This window comes from Fistularia commersonii, chromosome 3 (assembly GCF_037954325.1).
Source record: "Fistularia commersonii isolate RoL2024-O1a breed Wild chromosome 3, RoL_Fcom_v1.0, whole genome shotgun sequence".
In the NCBI taxonomy this organism is placed as follows: Eukaryota; Metazoa; Chordata; class Actinopteri; order Syngnathiformes; family Fistulariidae; genus Fistularia; species Fistularia commersonii.
Window position 1 is genome coordinate 13229028 of NC_141286.1, and position 19384 is coordinate 13248411.

The 19384-nt window shown below is 40.4% G+C and overlaps 1 pseudogene; it reads right to left on the reverse strand.

Annotated features, from left to right (window-relative positions):
- Window positions 1–2933: 2933 nt before the first annotated feature.
- Window positions 2934–14852, reverse strand: LOC147235574 (uncharacterized; annotated as a pseudogene).
- Between the last annotated feature and the right edge of the window lie 4532 nt (window positions 14853–19384).

Consider the following 19384-nt stretch of genomic DNA (forward strand, 5'->3'; position numbering starts at 1 on the left):
TCAAAGAGGCATAACCTCTGTCTAATTTTTATTCCTTTCAATCACAATTCAAAACAATGTCTACACAATAGACATTGTGCACCTTTGTGTTGGAACAGTATTCATTCTGTAACTATTGTGCCTAACATTTTTTGTTTCTTGTTTCTTGTCATATTCAGGATTTTTTTTTTGGTGATTGGTTGGTAGGTCAATGATGAAAAAACAATCTGTAAAAATGTAGATGTTACAGAATATTGTGTGTAATCTTTTTATAATTTTCGTTTTGTATGCTCTAATTTCTTTCTCATTTGCTCTTTACTTTATAATTTCACATTTTCAGCAATTGAATTGGATTTATATGTTTTAAAAGTAATTCCTTGTCAATATCTGCGTAGTATACTGTGAATCAACTAACAAAATATTGCTCTATTGTAAAAGTCAATTTTAAGTCCAAGAGTTTCAAATTTCTTTTGTTCAAACTTTTGCTGCTTTTACGTTGCTTTTTTCCTTTTCTTAAAATTAAATGGTGTCAGATTTCATTTTATCTTATTTTATTCTGGAAATTCCTCTTTTGTTCCTTGAGTAAGGTCCCAGCCCCCATTTAGGGACCCCTAAGATAGAATTCACGTGAGATATTATCCAAAGAAGATAGAGAAGATGTGTGTCCCTATAATCCTGCTAAGGAGGATCTCGACTGATGACAGCAGAGGTGACAGAGTGAGAGCTGGAAATGAGGGTAAAAGAGGGAGCAAGAGAGAGAAAAGTAGGGGGGGTAAGGTTGTTGTTGAGTTGAGACGGAAACCACAACTCATTATCCCAAACCCCAAAACATCCCGCTCGCACTCGCATTTTGTTCACCACTTTTGTTTGCGTGCTCCATCTTTGTCGTTCCGTCTTACTTATTCATGAGACTTTACAAGTTCCTTGGCAGAGATGCACAGCGTTGCAGTTTATGTCTAATTTAGTAAATATCCTTTCGCCAGTCAGGCCTGTCAGCCATTGTTTTTCCTCACTTCTTCCCGCCATCGCTGGCTGTCAGCGAGGAATCAGAGCCATATATTTGTGCCTCTTTGTTGTTTGTTGCTTTGAAAGTGTGTGTCCAAACATGAGGGCAGGTAGCTATGATGAACATGTCAAGGCCTCATCGTCTTTTAATGGAGAGGTAGGAATGGCTGCCAAACAAAGAAACAACAGTTCTTCTAAAACCTCTCTGATAGGAGAAGATCTGAGTTTAGAGGACAGTTCCTCAGAGCACACTTTGCCTAATCTATGTTCACATCTTGACCCCTTTGATTCTGTTCAACACAAATTACTGCCGCCCATTATTATGCCTGCAGAAGTGGAGCATACATTTGGGAGAAAATAAACAACATATTTTTTCTGTCATCTTAATAGTATTGATAACATTTAAAAATAAAATCTCCTTCTCACCCCATCTGTGCTGTATTGTGTCTCGTTCAAGCCCGGATCATCTACCATGGGCCTGGAAGCTTCAGGGCTCTGGGCAGAAATCATAACTGTTCCCAAGATTGTGATGTACTGGAGAGATCTCAGATATTCTTCCCAAAATCTACTAGGGCCAAAGTCACCTTCCAGAGCCCAATTGAGCTGTGGTATTGAGTTACGGTATTGAGTCATAGGCCATCTTATAAACATATATATGAATATATATAATTATAGTTATAAACATTAAAACACACATACATAAACACAAACATATGCACACACACAGATACATATACATAAATAAATATATAATATATGAATGATAGAGAGTCAAACCGTGGGAGTCAATTGGTTCATTAGATGAAGACCAATGAACCCATTGAACTGTAGGATATATGCTTTTGCAAAGATCTATGCACGTTTCATATTTTCCTAGAAACTCGAGAAAAATAAATGTAAATGCTGCAATGAAAATATCCAATAAATATTGAATAACAATAGCAGGGTGGTGTTTTTATTACCTTCTCTTACATAACTAATCTATTAATTTTTAGATATATAGTGACTGCAAAAACATTCAAATGATTTAAGAGTGAAAAATATTCAGATAATAAGAAAGATAAAAGCATGAGAATAAAGAGTCAGGAACAAGCACTGTTCCCTTCTTTAAAATTACCTTAGTCAGGTATGGTATATGAAAACATTTGGCAATCTATTTGATATAGTTTGAGTTTTAGTTTGCCAAAACCAAACATTCAAGTCAACCACAATAACCATATCATACCGGATTGGTCGAGGCCCGGGTTAACAACGGCCGCCATTGGCACCGATGACCTACAGGGAACCAATGGAAACTGGGCTACTGTAGGTCAAAGAAGGAGAAGGAAGGCATGTTCGGAAGCAGATAGAGAAGAGGAAAGGCAAGAGTGAGACTGAGAGTAGGGACTTCAAATATTGGTAATGTGACAGGAAAAGGTTGAGAGCTCGTCGACAAGGTGCAGAGAAGGAAAGTGGATAAACTGTGTGTCCAAGAGACCAGGTGAAAAGGTAGTAAGGCTAGAAAATCAGGAACAGACTTTAAGTTGTACTATCATGATACTAAAAAGAAGGGAAATGAAGTAGGAGTTATCTTGAAGGAGGAGTTCGTTAGGAAAGTTCTGGAGGTGAAAAGAATGTCAGATAAACTTATGAGTATGAAACTGGAAATTGAAGGTGTGATGGCCAATGTTATTAATGGCTATGCCCCGCAGGTCGGGTGTTAGTTTGAGAAGTTCTGGAATCAGTTAGATGAAGTGATGCAGAATATCCCCAGAGATAAGAGAGTAGTGATTGGTGCAGACTTCAATGGACATGTTGGTGAAGCCAATTGAGGGGGATGAAGAAGTGATGGGCAGATTTGGTATACAGGATAGGAAGGCAGAGGCACAGATGGCGGTAGATTTTGCAAAAAGGATGGACATGTCGGTAGTGAACACTTTTTTCCAGAAAAGACAGGAACCTAGGGTTACTTATAAGAGCGGAGGTAGGAGCATGCAGGTAGACCATATCTTGTATAGACGAGGTAACCTGAAAGAGATCAGTGACTGCAAAGTAGTTGTAGGTGAGAGTGTAGCCATAGGATAGGGAGCTTAGGATGGTGGTTTGTAGGATGACTCTGGTGACAAGGAAGATCATGAGGACAAAGGCAGAGCAAAGGACAATGTGGTGGAAGTTGAAAAGGGAGGAGTGTTGTATGGTTTTCAGGGAGGAGTTGAGAAAGGCTCTGGGTGGTGAGGGTGAGCTTCCAGATGATTGAACAACTACAGCTAGTGGTATCAGGGATACAGGTAGGTGACTACATGGTATGTCATCTGGAAGGAAAGTGGATGAGGAGTTTTGGTGGTGGAATGAGGAAGTGTAGGAGTATATACAAAGAAAGCAGTTAGCAAAGAAGAAGTGGGATACTGACAGGACTGAAGAGAGCAGACTGGAGTTCAGGGAGATACAACATGAGGTGAAGATAGAGGCTAAACAAAGGGTGTAACATGACCAGTATGCTCAGCTGGACACTAAGGAGGGGGACACTGATCTATACAGATTGGTGAAAAAGACAGATAAAGATGGAGAGGATGTACAACAGATCTGGGTGATTAGGGACAGAGAAGGAAATGCATTGACTAATGCTAGAAGAGTGATTGGAAGATGGCAAGAGTACTTTGAAGAGCTGATAAATGTGGAAAATAAAAGAGAGGCAAGGTTAGAAGAGGTGACTATTGTAGACCACTAAGTAGCAGAGATTAGTAAAAGTGAATTGAGGTAGGCATTGAAGAGGATGAAGAGTGGAAAGGCAGTTGGTCCTGATGATATACCTGTGCAGGTGTGGAAGTGTCTAGGCGAGGCAGCGGTAGAGTTTCTGACTCGATTATTCAACAGGATCTTAGAGAGTAAGGAGATACCTGAGGAATGGAGACGAAGTGTGAAGGTGCCCCTTTTTAAGAATAATTTGTGCAGAATTGCGGCAACTATAGAGGGATAAAGTTAATGAGCCATACAATGAAGTTATGTGAAAGAGTAGTGGAAGCTAGACTGAGAGCAGAAGTCAGCATTTGTGAACAGCAGTATGGCTTCATGCCATTGTGATCTGTGGTGAGAGCAGAGAACAGGCAGAGGAAAATCTAGGGAGTCGGAGGTATGCACTGGAAAGGAGACGAATGAAAGTTAGTCGCAGCAAGACAGAGTATATGTGTGTGAATGAGAACAGTGAGGCTACAAGGAGTGGAGATCAAGAACTTGGAAGAATTCAGGTACTCAAGGTCAACAGTCAAGAGCAATGGAGAGTGTGGAAAATAGGTGAAGAGACGGGTTCAAGCAGGTCGGAATGGGTGAAGAATAGTGTCAGGGGTTCTATGCGATAGGACAGCCAAAATGAGAGTAAAGGTGTGTAAGACAGTGGTGAGACAAGTGATGTTGTATGGCCTAGAAACAGTTACAATGATGAAAAGACAGGAGGTAGAGCTAGAGGTTGCAGAGATGAAGATGTTGAGGTTCTCTTTGGGAGTGACTAGGATGGATAGGATCAGGAATGAGTTTATCAGAGGAACAGCACGTTAGATGTTTTGGAGAGAAGGTCAGAGAAGCCAGACTGAGATGGTTCAGTCATGTACAAAGGAGGGATAGTGAATATATTGGTAGACGGATGCTGGAATTGGAGCTGCCAGGCAGGAGGTCTAGAGGAAGACCAAAGAGAAGCTTTATGGACGCAGTGAGAGAGGATATGAAGGTAGTTGGTGTGAAAGAGGAGGATACAGAGAATAGGGTTAGATGGAGAGGGTTGATTTGCTGTGGCGACCCCTGATGGGTAAAGCCAAAAGGAGAAGAAGAAGAATTTGATATAGTTTGAGTTTTCTACACAAATTACTATGATTACTCACAATGCTTTATTTCAGTGATTATGCTTCAACTGATGAGTTCCTCCATATTAATTCTGTGAATTTTATTTTTCTCACTTGACTTTGTTAACTACAAATTTTGTGGATGACCATTATGATTGACTCTCCATTTCAACTATCACTGACTACGTTCCGTTTGGTCTTCACCTTCTCATCCATCCATCTTCTTATGCTTATATACTGTATACCCTGGACTGGCCACCAGTCAATCGCAGGAAACACAGAAAGTAAAGGTGTCACAGAGTCCCTGATCGGAATCAAACCAAGGTCCGTTGTGCTGTGAGTTATCCACGACCCCACTGTGCCGCCTCTTCTCGTACCTTCTCCTTTACTTCAAACAACAAGAGTAAAGCATCTTAAGGCAAACCGGTAGCTGAACACATTATGAAACAGCACATCTGTAGTACTGTACAAGGACACCAGCCTGTTGTCACGACAACTAATGACTTGTCATTTTCCACCCCTAAACACAAAATAACATTCATAATGTTATTTCATGAGTATAATATGGCATAACATCTATGGTTTGGTAATAATAGGCTTAAAGTGCATTTGTTGGGCAGGGAGCTGAAGCTGCAGCAGTGCTGGTGTTACTGTTGGTTTGACTGTAGCATAAGTTGTGCTCTACTGTACACGCCAGTGTGTTAGACATTTTGAGGGAAATCAAAATGTCTGCAAAGAAGACAAGTGAGGGGCAAAGTCTGACAGAGTGATCTGTTTAAAACTAGACAGGCATAAACTGTTCCTTTCAGACAGCCTTTTTTTGGCAGTGAACTTTTCTGATTGCCTGAAAACAGATATTTAAATATCTTAAGATTTTTTTTTGTTTATCTTTTTGGACAAAACCACACAATATCACCCAGTACATCATTATAAATTCAGTTTGATTTATTTTTATGTTTTTTTTTTCTATGTTTTTCAAAATTGCAATTTTCTTTTTCTTGATTTCATTAGAGGAAAATGAATTAATAAATTAAATAAAAAAACAATAGTTACACACCACTCTTCAGTAGCAAATGATGAAAAAAAAAAAGATTAGAAATGGGAAAATAGATAAATTACAGTTTGGGTCAAAACATGCAAATAGCTTTTATTCACAGCAAATTTGATACATTTGGCTGAAATCCAACAGAAAAGGGGAAATAAGCTAATAAGTAATTCAAAGACCTGGATTACAACAAAAACAAAATTAGGAATTCATTTTACATTAGAAAGGAAAGTGGGACAACCTGCCTGAAGTGTGTGCCCTTGGCCCTTAGATGTTCTAAAACTGAAGGGACAAAAAATAAATTCAGTTTGGACCTTTATCTCTGAGTGCCTGCAGTTAACAATAACCGACACACAAAGGAGAGGGAGGGGAAAGGACCGAGCGAGAAAGATGAAATATATTTTGAATGTTTTATGGAAAAACAATCTGACACAAAGTAATATTCATCTCCTGTGAATCCAATATTCTTTTTGGAATGATATTAGACGGTATCTATTATATCTTCCATTGTGTTCCCATCTGCCCTTTTCAGGATCTAAATTATGTGCATTAGTACGTAAATGGGCTAATGCCTGTCTGTATTTAGCTGGCTACATGCCGTGAATATATTCTCTGCTTCAAGAAGTAATTGGTAATTACAGTGGTCATTTAGGCAATCACTGTCTTCCCGAGATTCATGTCATTCTTAAAAATAACTAGCTCTTAACCTTTGACAGAATTCTACAGAAACTGTTCATCATCGCCCCCGCTTTGATTAATTTCCACACACACACTCACAGGCATGCACACTTGTGCACAGAGGACGCAAATAGTCATACAAATTGGACACACACCTTCAGCGTATGTGCATATAGAATCTTTGTGAATTGCAGAATTCTTCCATTCCCCACACGAAGGACGATAAACCTCCATTAGTTCCATTTCATAAACAATAAGACGACACATATATACAGGTCATTTAACTTTTCTGCCCCGAGTCTCCGCAACCCAACCCTCCCATCCATCCTGCCCAAATTTACAGAGAATTTATCTCACCTAGTCCCATCTCTCCTCTCTCATATATCTCACACAGCCGTCATTACCATGCATAATCACCCTCCACAGATTTCGTCAGGTTGGCGGTTTGGCCATCAAAATAGTCCTCCGTTACAACACAACTCCTTTACATTTATAGGGAAAAAAAATGCACCGGCGGCATATCAGCAATTTTACAGTAATAAGCAAGCAGAGTGAGGCTTTCATAAATCCTCTGTATCTTTGCTACTGGTTTTATGAATCTTTAATGTGAGGGCCAGTGACCTCAGTCCTGATATATAGAGTAAAAGCCACAAGGAAATAAAAGGCTTTTATAATGATGAGGAAAATGTTTAGACATGAGCTGCCCCCACTGTCGTTAGCTGGTTGGTGTCCTGTGCTTCATTTTTATTGTGAGGTTTTAATGTTTCTTTGCATTCGTAAATTAATGGGTAAAAGAGGATATTTTGATTTATCGGGAAACATTCTGAAATACATGCAAACCTCATTAGTTGTTTGAAGAGAGAAAAACATTGAGAATTTACACTATCAGAGCCCCCCAACAGTGAAGCTAACGGTCTCAATTTCCCCCAAGTGGCTGATTGCAGTACAGCCGATAAATCCCACTGTCTTCATGCCTGTATGAAAAAATAGTAATAACATTTCAAAACATGTTGCTCTGCTGGTTATGGACGTTCAATCATCACTGCGACACAGAGCCTTCAATAATTATCTTGGAAATGGTTGATTTGCAGTGAAGTTGAAACAGTTGACTCAGGACCTTGAGTCTTGGAATAACACTGGATTATCCACTGTGAGAGAGGATATTCTGTGGTCCAACTGATGTCAACATACATGGCTAATTATTGATAAAAAAAAATCAAATTCCACCTCAGGAAGGTGATGGTGATGAACCGCACACCAGAAGCAATAACAAACAATGCAAAACGCATTCCTCATGTCAAGAGGAAAATTGGGCACAAATAATGTGCAGAAAGAAAAATAAAAGCCTGGACTCAGTTGGCAGGAGCTGATTTTTGACACATACACTGCATGAATAGTGTGGAAATAGAGCACATGAGAGTGGGACAAGACTCTTAGGTTATATATGTCGATGTCTAAACTTCAACAAACACATTTTCTCATACACAATAAAGGATAAATTTGTCAGGGGAGCTTAAGAGGCTGGACCAGTTGGATGTTGCCGAACTGAGAGTATGAGGCTACATCATATTCAAAGTCAGTTCAAAGTCGATGGCAGGCTACAAACACTTGGTGACTATACAGTAAACAAGGCTTTACACCTTAACAGCGACCATTCACCCAAGTTCAGCGTCTGTTTGTTCCATTAACAAACATAAAACATTTACAAAATGTTTATGAGTGAGTGATGCTTGATGAGGAATGTAAGCAATATTTGATCATCTAATGGTTCTGGTACAAAATGTTGGATCAAGTCCATCTATCTCGTAACCCCCCACAGAAAATCCTATTATGTATAACACCCCTCACATTGCCCTTTAATGTACAGGGTTGGAAAAATTGCCTCTATTACAAGAAAAACAAAACTGGTGGGAAATGCAGTGTTAAAGCAGATATTGGTCCAATAAGCATCAAGAAAATATGGTGCTTGATAGAACCAGCGCTAAAAAAACACCAGTTCATCTTTTCTTCAGAGATATGCGTGGGATGACAGAATAAATATGGAGTCTGTATACTGCTTTGTTGTGAAATAATCATCTAGTTGTTTTGTCTGTGAAACAATTGGTCAAAACTAAGTGTTTTAAAGTAGCGGTTGGCTTATGTATAAAGCTAACAAGCATCATCTTTAAAGCTAATTCCAAACAGGAAGTTAATCTGTTGGTACACTATGTGTATTCCAATTTTACATAATCTCTGTTACATTGACTGCGATGTGTTATTTCTTTATGTAAAGAGATTAAAATGTAAATATTTTTCATAGACAACAGTTTTGTTTGAGAAGTTGATGTTATATAAATATATAGTCACTGACCAGTGATATGAAGTATAATACGCACTAAGGTGCTTCGAAGTCAAAACTCGCCAAAGTTTTTATTCATTTTAAATATTACAATTGTGTGTATGTTTTTGACTATGATGTAATCAAGGGTGAAGTCATGACTCAAAACTGAGATGTTTGTTTGTTCTTATATTTATTGTTGATTGTTGTTGGATGGAAATTGTATGAAATTCAAAGAATACTCATTATAAACATATAATGATGTCATGTCAGGTAAATATAGCAATGCACCCAGACGCACACTTTAAAAAAACAACAAACAGAAGTGTCTCTTTTGTAATACCACACAGTCATTCTATACCGTACACCAAAAATGGGCACCAACTGGCCAACTGGCCATCCATATCCCTCGGCCTGAGGTAGGAAACACTAAGAATCAGTATTTTCAGTCAAAAGTAGAGGATCTTCAAAATGTTAACAAGACACTGAAGAGAATTGCTGAAGCCTCATGTGTTTTCCAACCCTAAATTGGAACATACTTGGGCCACCAGAGTGGAGCAGTTTTCTGACAGAAGACAAAGAAAGGGCTAAAAAGAATCCCCAAATCCAGATATCGCTAATAAAGGGGGTCTTTGGTTGTTCTTGAGACATCATGTATTACAACAATAATTTCTTACCTAGCCCTCATAATATATTTACTTTTCTTTATGATTTATGAATGGAAGGCTGATATGTGAGATATGTGCAACTGCACCATCTACAGCAGTGGTCATCAAACTATGGCCAAGGGGCCAGATATGGCCAACCTCCACATTTTGCCCGTCCTCTGAACAATCCAGAGATAAATTATGATTTTATAATCACAATGCAAATAATAATACAAATATAATCATAATGAAATCTACTGGGATAAAATCCGTTCTACAACAATACTAGTAGTGAAATGTGTTGTGTTTTTATCAGTTTGGTTTCAGAGCCTGCTCGCTTTTCTGGTTTTCACAGTGAATTTGATATAAGAGAGCTGCAAACAGTTGTGTCTACTAGAAAGTTAATGTTCCTTGGCCTTTTTTTCTGTGAAAATTTTGAAGAGTTTGTTTGTTTTTTTTATTAATGCATAAATAATGTTATTTATCTCATTAATAATTATGTCATTTTTTTTCCTGTCAAGATCCCAGTAAGGGTTAATTTTTGGTTATGTGTGGCTTTCTGGAAAACAATTAATGTTTATGTTTAGACACCTCTGCTATTGTCACACTTTTTGTTACAAACTGGCCCTTCCCCTTGTCAGAGAAGGGAAAAGTTATTTGGCCCTCGCAGGAAAAAGTTTGGGGACCCCTGATCAACAGCTACGAAAGGGGTATTCGCATTTAGACAACTCAGGTAGTGCTGAGTAGTGTAGTGTTTGTAAAATGCTGTATAACCCAACAGATCATAAGATCCTCATGGGCCTGTTTAGTGTGACAAAAAGCAACCTATTTGTGACTAGAGAGTGCAGTACCGCAGTCTACAACGCAAGTACTAAAAATGCAAATGCCGTAGCCCTCCTCAGCCTACCCTCTAATGACAAACAAACCCAAACATGGTCCATCCCCAGAAACTGTAGAGGCAGAACATCTTTCAAATCCAGTGACGGCAAATTAAATCAAAACATGGACCCCCGTTTTTTGAGATGTGTGATGGAGGACTTAAAGCCTCATGACCACTTTCGGCCAGATTGACTATTCATGATAGCTGTTTTCTCCACAGATATAGGGCTTGAGTGTTGGTTCTTGAAGATGGACACAGGTGATGAACCTCTACTATGATGCCTACCTGCATTAAAAACCTGTAAATCATCTGTGTTGGCAAAGGTAAAGTATTGACTGTTATGCAAAAGAAATGGCATAGGCATGCTCACAGTTCAGAGTATCCTAAAGCTGCTAGCACCAACTTCAATCCATGGTCTTACATGGCCATGACCCTTTTAAGGGTCACATGATCCCCATTTTGGTAGACATTGAGGAGACAGAGCACAAATGATGTCATTCATCACTGCCAATATCACAGTGGATACAACATGAAGCTTCTTTGCAATGCAAGTAAAGTTTGAGGAAGTTGTCATCGATAATGGCTCTTTTTCAAATATTCTCAACAAGTTTATGGAGAAAGATACATATCTGATAAATTTGCAACACATGTTAAAAGAAATGCAGCAAGCTATGATTTATAGTCCTCTTTCACAACTATTTGCATTTGATACAGAAAGTTTCAGGAAACACTAAATATATGCAACCAAAAAGCCTCTTTGGGAAGGTGCAGAAAATGGCTTCAAAAACTGAAAAATAGCAGGATGAAGAAATATCTTCAATAGCCTGCTTGACAAGTCACATTGTAAACATTCATTTTGATTTCATATTCGGTACCTTTACAGTTCGACATGAATTATCTCCCAACATTTGGTTGGGCTGCAAGAGCAGTTGTGGAGAAGACGAGCAGAGTTTTTATGCTACAATACTTTCTATCTCTCCGTTCTTCTCTCTGGCTATCTGTCTTTCTACTCACACCAATGGAGAGAGAAGGCCACCCATATTGACCTCTGATCTTTCCAATTGTTCTGTCCAGTAAAGAGCATGTTTCCTTTGCTGCCGGGCACTGGGGGAATTTTGGGTTTCCGTGAATCATTTTAAAAAAGAATGTGGTACACACCTGTTCTACATTGAAAATGTGTCATGAGACAATTGCGTTGTTTCTGTGTGGATATGATAACAATGGTTCACTGTTGTCTCCTCAGGGGACAAATGGTATTATGAGATACAGTTAGCTTGTTAAGGCTAAAATACTCCCATAATACTTATACATCTAAATTGACTACAGAGGCCCAGGCTGACAGAGTGGAAATGCTGGTTCAACAATAATCTATGACTCCAATGGCCTGCAATGGAGAGGTGGTTAGATTCACTGCTGAGGTCTAACCTGAACAAAGAGGAACACATTTTCAATTTATCTTGACTAGCTTTACTTATATTGGTTTTTTGATAGCTTCCAAATGAAATTGAACTGCATGCCTTCAACTGTGCAAAAGTGTTTATATTGTCAGAAAGATAATACAAATTGAAGTAGCAACTGGAATTAAAACAGACCTCAGTCTCCAGATCAGGCTATAAATTAGATCAAACCTTTCAGTCACTTGTATCAAGTCTCAAAGTTTGACACTGCCCCCTTGGTTCTGAGTGTAAATAACTTATTTCTCTCCCATGCCAGTTGCAGATTGTATTTTTAATTATTAATTACTTACTTAATCCTTTATTAATCCATGTGGGGAAATTTTTTCTGTACATTTAACCCTTCATGGATGCACCATGAGCAGAAGGCTGCCATCCTCAAGCGGTTCATTATTTTGCACAACAACACTTCAAAACTCTAGGAAGAGTCGGGAATCTAACGAGAATGTTTGGCTCCAAAGACAATTGCTCTATATCCTGCACCACGTCTAACCCGATAGAAATAGTAAATTACTACAGTTTGCAGTTTTATTTTGTGGGTGTGGGTGTGTAAGTACATGTTTTAGTTTTACGTACTCCCCTAGGGTCCATGAGGTGGTGTATTTCTTTCAAGTATTTCACTGGGGGCTATGTCACACTTGCTTTTAATGTCTGTGAGTTCTGATCACTCTTAGATTTATCCTGCATTACTTTTCAAATAAATGTCAAGCCCCTGTGACAGGATTTTAGCAGGTGTGAACAGGGACATCTTCGTTAAAAGTATTTGTTTTGCTGTTGTGTTATTATATCTCACCACGTGTATGGAGTGTAATCAGTACTTAAGCCTCATTGACACATGTTAATCCCTAGTGACCGTCTAAGGTTTCCACAAGTATAAGTATTAGTATTAGTAAATATACTCTGACATGCTTCAGATTCACCCAAGAATAGGGCAGAGAGGCAATACAACAAATACGGTATTCACATTTAGAGTGCTCAAAATAAAGGGTGAATTTTTCATGTGTCACAAAAACGGCACACAGACCTGTTAAACATTTATAACTTTGTCCAATAACACTTGGAAAGTCTAGAAAAGCAAAAATCACAAAACTGTTTTTTATCCCCACACGAGTAGCTAAGGACTAAACTGGAAGTTACTGACTCAGCTGATGGAACATTTTATGAACCATATAATGAGGAAGAGATTCTGGTTTTAGCCTCACTTCCCAAAGCACTGCTGTCACAGTGATTACTATGAATCTACCTGTGATGTATGAATGAATTAAGGAGGAAAGAAACAGATGATCTTTGATACACAAGTTCACTGTTTCCAAGCTACGGAACCATAAACATGGCAGGGGTCAGTGGACCCAAAAGGCCTTTCCTTATTGACTTACACTGAAAAAGAAGCAGGTGGAAAACTGGATGAGCTAATTAAATGAGTATTCAATCATTCAGATTGGAATTTTTTGGTCTAATGATATATTGAAAGTCTAGAAGGGAAAGGAATATATACATTTATATATTTATCAAAGTAAAGGTTACTTTGTCTTTTTCAAGTGGTGAGGGCATTCAAGTGGTGTGGGATAAACTGGTAAAATCAAAGGCCATGAGTTGCCATGCTTTAGGTAATTCAGAAAATAATGTTTTCTTCTTCTTCTGGTTTGGGTGTGCAAGAGGGAAGTGGAGATTGAAAGCAACTTTTTGGGCCATTTGGCTCACTTTTCCACCTACCTCTCTCTGTACTGAATCACTCATCCAAAAGCTGATTGCTAGTGCCGTGGTCATCAGCGATACCTTTGTACAGGCAACCCCCATGTCCATACCAGTGACACAGATCACTGCCTCCAGTGTGCCGCCATTCATTCCAATTGGACTGTTGGAAAATGAACTCAAAAGGGTTGGCTATTTTGCTTAAAGTGGCTTGAAAACAGTAAGCCTGGGGTGCATGGATACTAGGCTAAGGCATGTTCCGTCCCTGAGGAGGCAGGTTTTCATGCTTTTGGAAGTGCTGTTGCAAACCCCGGATGTCTCATTCAGGATGACACATGTTGATGCTTCCTATATGGTGATATATATATATACCACCTCAGGGCAAATGAAATGGTTTGAATGTGGGGATGTGGGCCACAAAAGGGTTACTTGTGGAATTGGAGAGTGATCCGGTTATTGATGGCGGAACGATGTCGTTGCAGGCTTCCATTGTTGTCAGGTGCACTTCTTTCGCTGCACCACCCCTGCTGCCGCTGTGCCACCCCCGCCGCCACTGTGCCGCCACTGCGCCCTATTACCTCAGCCATGGAACCACCAAGAGTGCAGGTGTAGCTATCCTCCTCAAGACCTCAGCCAATGCAATTTTTCTATCTTCTGTTAAGTCAGTGAAAGGCCGCTTGCTGATTGTGTGAATGATGATAGCAGATTCTGTCTTTTGCCTACTCAATGTATACGTTCCAACCATCAGTGACGAGAGAATGAACATGTCCCACACTCTCAAGAATGAACTTTCCGCCTAGCAGCAGGAAAATATAACTGCGGGTGGAGACTTTAATTTCACTCTTGATGAGACTGTTGACAGAATAGTTTGGAAGCCCCATATAGCATCTTCTCAGACCCTCCAAACTGCCATATCCTCATGTTATCTGCTAGATCAGGAGGGCCAAACTCATTGTAGCTCAGAGGCCACAGACAAGAAAATCTATTCTCAAGAATGGCAGACGAGTAAAATCTTGGCATAATAACAACAGGTTCTTTCGTCATCTATTCATGTGTCCATTCATTCCCTCTCCCACACATCCACTCTATTAGACACCATAGGTCAGTGGTCCCCAATCCCCGAGCCGCGGACCCGTACCGGTTCATGGATCAATTGGTACTGGGCCACAGTACCAATTGAATTCTCTGGCCCAGGTGACCTTGAACTCCTCTGTGACACTGCTGAAAGGTGGCTGGAGATTGGTCCCTTGTCCAATCAGAGGAGTACTGCTCAGACTCGGCAGCAGGCTTAGCCACTCGCGCAGGTACTGGCTGATCTTTCTCTCAAAGCCCTCCACAGTCATAACAGGGATTTCATCAGCAGTGGCCACAGGAGACAAGGCAGGATGTTGTACTGATAGATCCAGGTCTTGAATTTCCCAGGCAGTCCAGACTTTGAAAGAGCTTTCCGAGGTTCTTCACTGGTTTCTCGGACATGGCTGGAATAGTGGTGTCTCCGAGGCTGAATCGGAAGCGATCCATCACCTTCCCTTTCCTTGAGACCAAGGACCTGGACTTTCCGGGCTTGAAACTCACTCTTGTCCAAGTAATGAGTCGATCCAGACCTTGCAGGAGCCATCTGCAACCAGGCACTGATGTTGTGGTAACTGTGAGATCATCCATGAATGCTCTGATCGGTGGCTGTCGAGTACCAGAGTTGTTGCTCAAAGGCCTTTGATGAGATGGGAGGTAACCCTTGCACCACGAACAGGTCCTGAGGGCAATAGCAGACACAATTTGCACCGGCATCAACATCAGCAAGGGACAGCAGCCAACCAAGAGGGCGATTGCCTTTGTCCGTGCAGGGGAGAAACCTCAACCCTCCAAGAAGACACAAGGGGGCCTGCTTTCAACAGCAAGGGACTTGCAACTCTTGGTTGATCTGGAAAGACAGCTGCGTTTACCGGACAACATCGCAGCCACGACACACCGTCCAGACATAGTGTTGATGTCAACTTCCAGTAGGCAGGTGGTGCTCCTCGAGTGAACTTTTCTCTGGGAGGACAGAATGGAGGAAGCCCAGGAGAGGCAAAGAGCAAAATACGCAGAGCTTGTTGCTGAGTGCCGGAGGAACTGCTGGAATCCCAGCTGCGAGCCTATTGAGGTGGGCTGCAGGGGCTTCGGAGGCAGATCCCTACATCGTGTCCTTGGACACCTAGGAATTTGTGGACTGTAAGGGGGAAGTGCCACCAAGAACATCTTGGAAGCAGTTGAGAAGGCTTCACTGTGGCTCTGGTTGAGGGGGGGGGGGGGGGGGGGGGCGTGGCGTAGTGTACTACCTGTACACAAGTCTGGGGGAGACTGATCAACCCCGGCTGGGTCGCCCGAGTGAGGGTGTATGACTGAGACTCGAAACACCAAGTGATCTCGGGAGAGTCACTGAAGATGTGTCCAGGTTGCACCACCAGGTGTATTTTAGTTCTACACTACTTACTGTTAAAGTTTAGTTTTTCACTTCACTAGTGGTTTTTTACTTTTCTTGCACTGTCCACTTTCTGCTGTGAGGCGTTGAAATTTTTGGGATGATTAAAGGAAGATTCTATTCTATTCCTTTTCAAAAATTTGAAGCTCATTTTTATTCTTTGTAAAATAATCTCACAGGCCTGATTAAACATGTTAGTGGGCCAGATCCAGCCCATGGGCCACATGTATGGCACCCCTGTGCTAGATACTTATGGGATAAAAAAACAACAAGCCAGACAGTATACCTGGGTCAGGACCTGCAGTGGTTGGGTGATGCCGGCCAGACTCAACAGGATTTACATTTCTAAAACCCACCAACCCCTGATTAGCCAAATGCAATATAATTCCATTTAAAAATTTTATAAACCTCTCAGTTTGTGATGAAATTTGAGGGATTTCCATCCAAATGAACTGTGTATTTGAACTGAACCTTCTGAAAGCAATCAAAAACATAATGATATTCAATGAATAAATTTTACAAAATTGTATGTTACATCCTGCTACTTCTGTAGAGACGGCTCATCCAGACAAGGACACGACATTCTTCATCCCTCCATCAGACATCATTTCTCAAAGTGAGGAAAAAGGAGAGCACCTCCCATTTACTTATAATGTCATTAATCGCATTTGCTGTTCAATAGACGTCTCCCGTCCAAAAGTAACATTTCTTTTGAGGGCAAATCCTTCACATGCTTAACAGGTGTTTTCAGTGAGAAGGACACTGGCGAAGCAGAAGACACGTCTTTTGTGTGTGTCGTCCATTTTTTTCTTGAATCTGTCAATATTGCAAGAAATCAAATTTAACCCTTATGGCAACTTTTTCAGCTTCTCTAATGTAACAGTGCATTTTCAACATTTATAATCAATGTGTCTATTTGGAAAATGTTGAAAAATGTCATAAAAACAAGAGGAGGACGTATTATGATAGAAGTGTCAGTTCATATGCCATGGAAAAAGAACTGGTTTGACAACCTAGACAGACGAAAGTACTCTAACAAAGGTGCTACTGGTAATGTGAAAAGACAAAATTCAAATGAAAAGAAAAACTCCAGAAATAGGGTTGCGATTATCCTGCTGCAGGAATTATTCAAAAAAAGGAAAAATCTTCGACAAATTAATCCAGGTTAAAAGAATGGTTCAGTGAAAAAAAGAATGAAAGAAAGAAAATACATATATTTCAAAAGCCAACATGAAGAAGGAGAACAGGTGAGGAGACAGGGAGGTTACAACTATTCAGAATTTCTTTGCACACTGAACCCTAAAATGTGATTTGCACACCTTAATTCCTCCCTCCTGCAACATTTGTCCCCACTCAGATGGAGAAATGAAATGAAATGAAGTAAAAGAATGGTCCCTGTACTATTAATGAGACACTGGAGTTTGCATGGTATAATGTAAGATGCCTTTTTGCCATGCCTGACTTGCAGCCCTGAATTATACTTTGTATATAATTTTAAGTTTAGTTCCCCTAAGGTGTGCAACACTATCCAATAAATGTTCTGAGCTAAGCAGGAAATGGTTGGCCGTATGACCTTTGGAGAAAAGCATTTGAGACGTAAACTTAAATCGGCTATTTTGTTTCTCTACGTGTCACTTCTCTGAATAAAGAAAGAAGTCCATGCTTTATTTGTTGTTCCCAAATGTTTCTCACTATATAAATTGCCAACATTATAACGTCCTTGATATCTGTGTTCTGCTTTGATTAAAAATTAATCACTGAATAAGTCATTAGCCATGAAACTGGAGACAATGGGAAGCCCCATGAAAGTCTCAATCTACATCTACGTGCAAGTTTTGCTGATACACTCCTTCTTCAGTTGCCACACTGTTTTCTGAAATCGCACATGGAGTGCTTACTTACACTTCAGTGGATAGCATTAAGTGGAAATGCACACAAGCGATCAACATATTAATTTTAATGCATAAAACAGCATTAAGTCCTTCTGCCAGTGAAATGCCATGGGGCTTGTCTCATTCAGGGACCCCAATTAATTTATGAAATGTGTCATGATATACATCCACACCTTGCACCTGAAAACACAGTGAAAACCCCCCACTGCTCCTTTTATACACCTTTTTGTTTTGCTATTGCAGGAGGGAAAATAAAACACTGATTATACCTTTGGCTCATGTTGCAAAATGTTAATATACTAATGATTTTAGTGATATGTTTTTTAGTTGGTCTAGAAGTACTTTTACGCCAGTACACTGTGAAACTGTGATATGAACTATACTTTTAAGGTGAAGAAGACACTTCCTTTTTTGCTGTCGTCAAACTCCCGAGTTTCCCGACACCCACCCTGTCTCTCCATACAATCAAAAGTAGAATTTCTAAATGATGATTCGTCTCCAGCATGATGTTTTCAGAACCGCTTACACAAGACAGCTTTCACCTGTCCACACAGACACACACCAATAGTAGCAGAGCTGCCATGCAAAGCGCTACTCAGGCCATTAGGTGCAACTTGGGGTTCAGGACCCACCCAAGGACCCTTTGACATGCAAAGAAGCCAGGAATCAAACCGCCAGCCTATTGGTTAAGTGTGAGGCTGCTTTATCGACTTATCCGCAGCCGCCCAGGCATTTAGAAGACTAAATGGTAAATGGTCTCCATTTGTATGGTGCTATTAACACCTTACTATTTTAAAGCCCTTTGCACTGGAATTCACATTTACCCATTCACACATGCACTCACACACCTATGCAGCAGAGCTGTTACGCAAGGCGATAACTGACATTATTAGCAGTTAATTCCTTTCTGAGGGGTGGGTTAAAAGCCCATAACCTACTCCCTGTACCACCCTGTTGCATTACACGGATTCTGGGCGGGGGAGGTGACAGTTATGCCCACCCGCTTCATGTTCCCCCTTATAAGCTAAACTGTGACCGATTCTCTCTGCTCAGACCCCCTGCTGCACCCTTTTCAGGTGTGGCTCAATTGGGTCATGTCATATACATCTCCCTCAGGTGTGGTTTCTTGATCGCCACCAATTCCAAGTGTGATACCGTCACTGAGTCAGCCTGCTCCAGCTCCAGGACATCACAACGACAGAGGTTGACATCATGGAAATGTATAAAAAGGCATGTGTGAACTGAAAACTTGCCAATTCCTCTGGACCAAGTGTTTCAACTAGCCCCCCAAACGCAATCTGTCTTTCTGTATAGACCACGGTTGGCACCTTTTATCACAAGATAATTGTTTACCAAGGAATCTGTGTGTCTGCACCAAAAAAGAATCCCAAAATACCTATATTAGAATTCTTTCTGTGGTTCGATTTAGGTTGTAGACCTGTCCTGGCTGACACACCTCTGCAGCATTGCGTGGATGTTGGGGACAATGCCGCTGGACTGGTAGACCATGATCCCCCTTTTT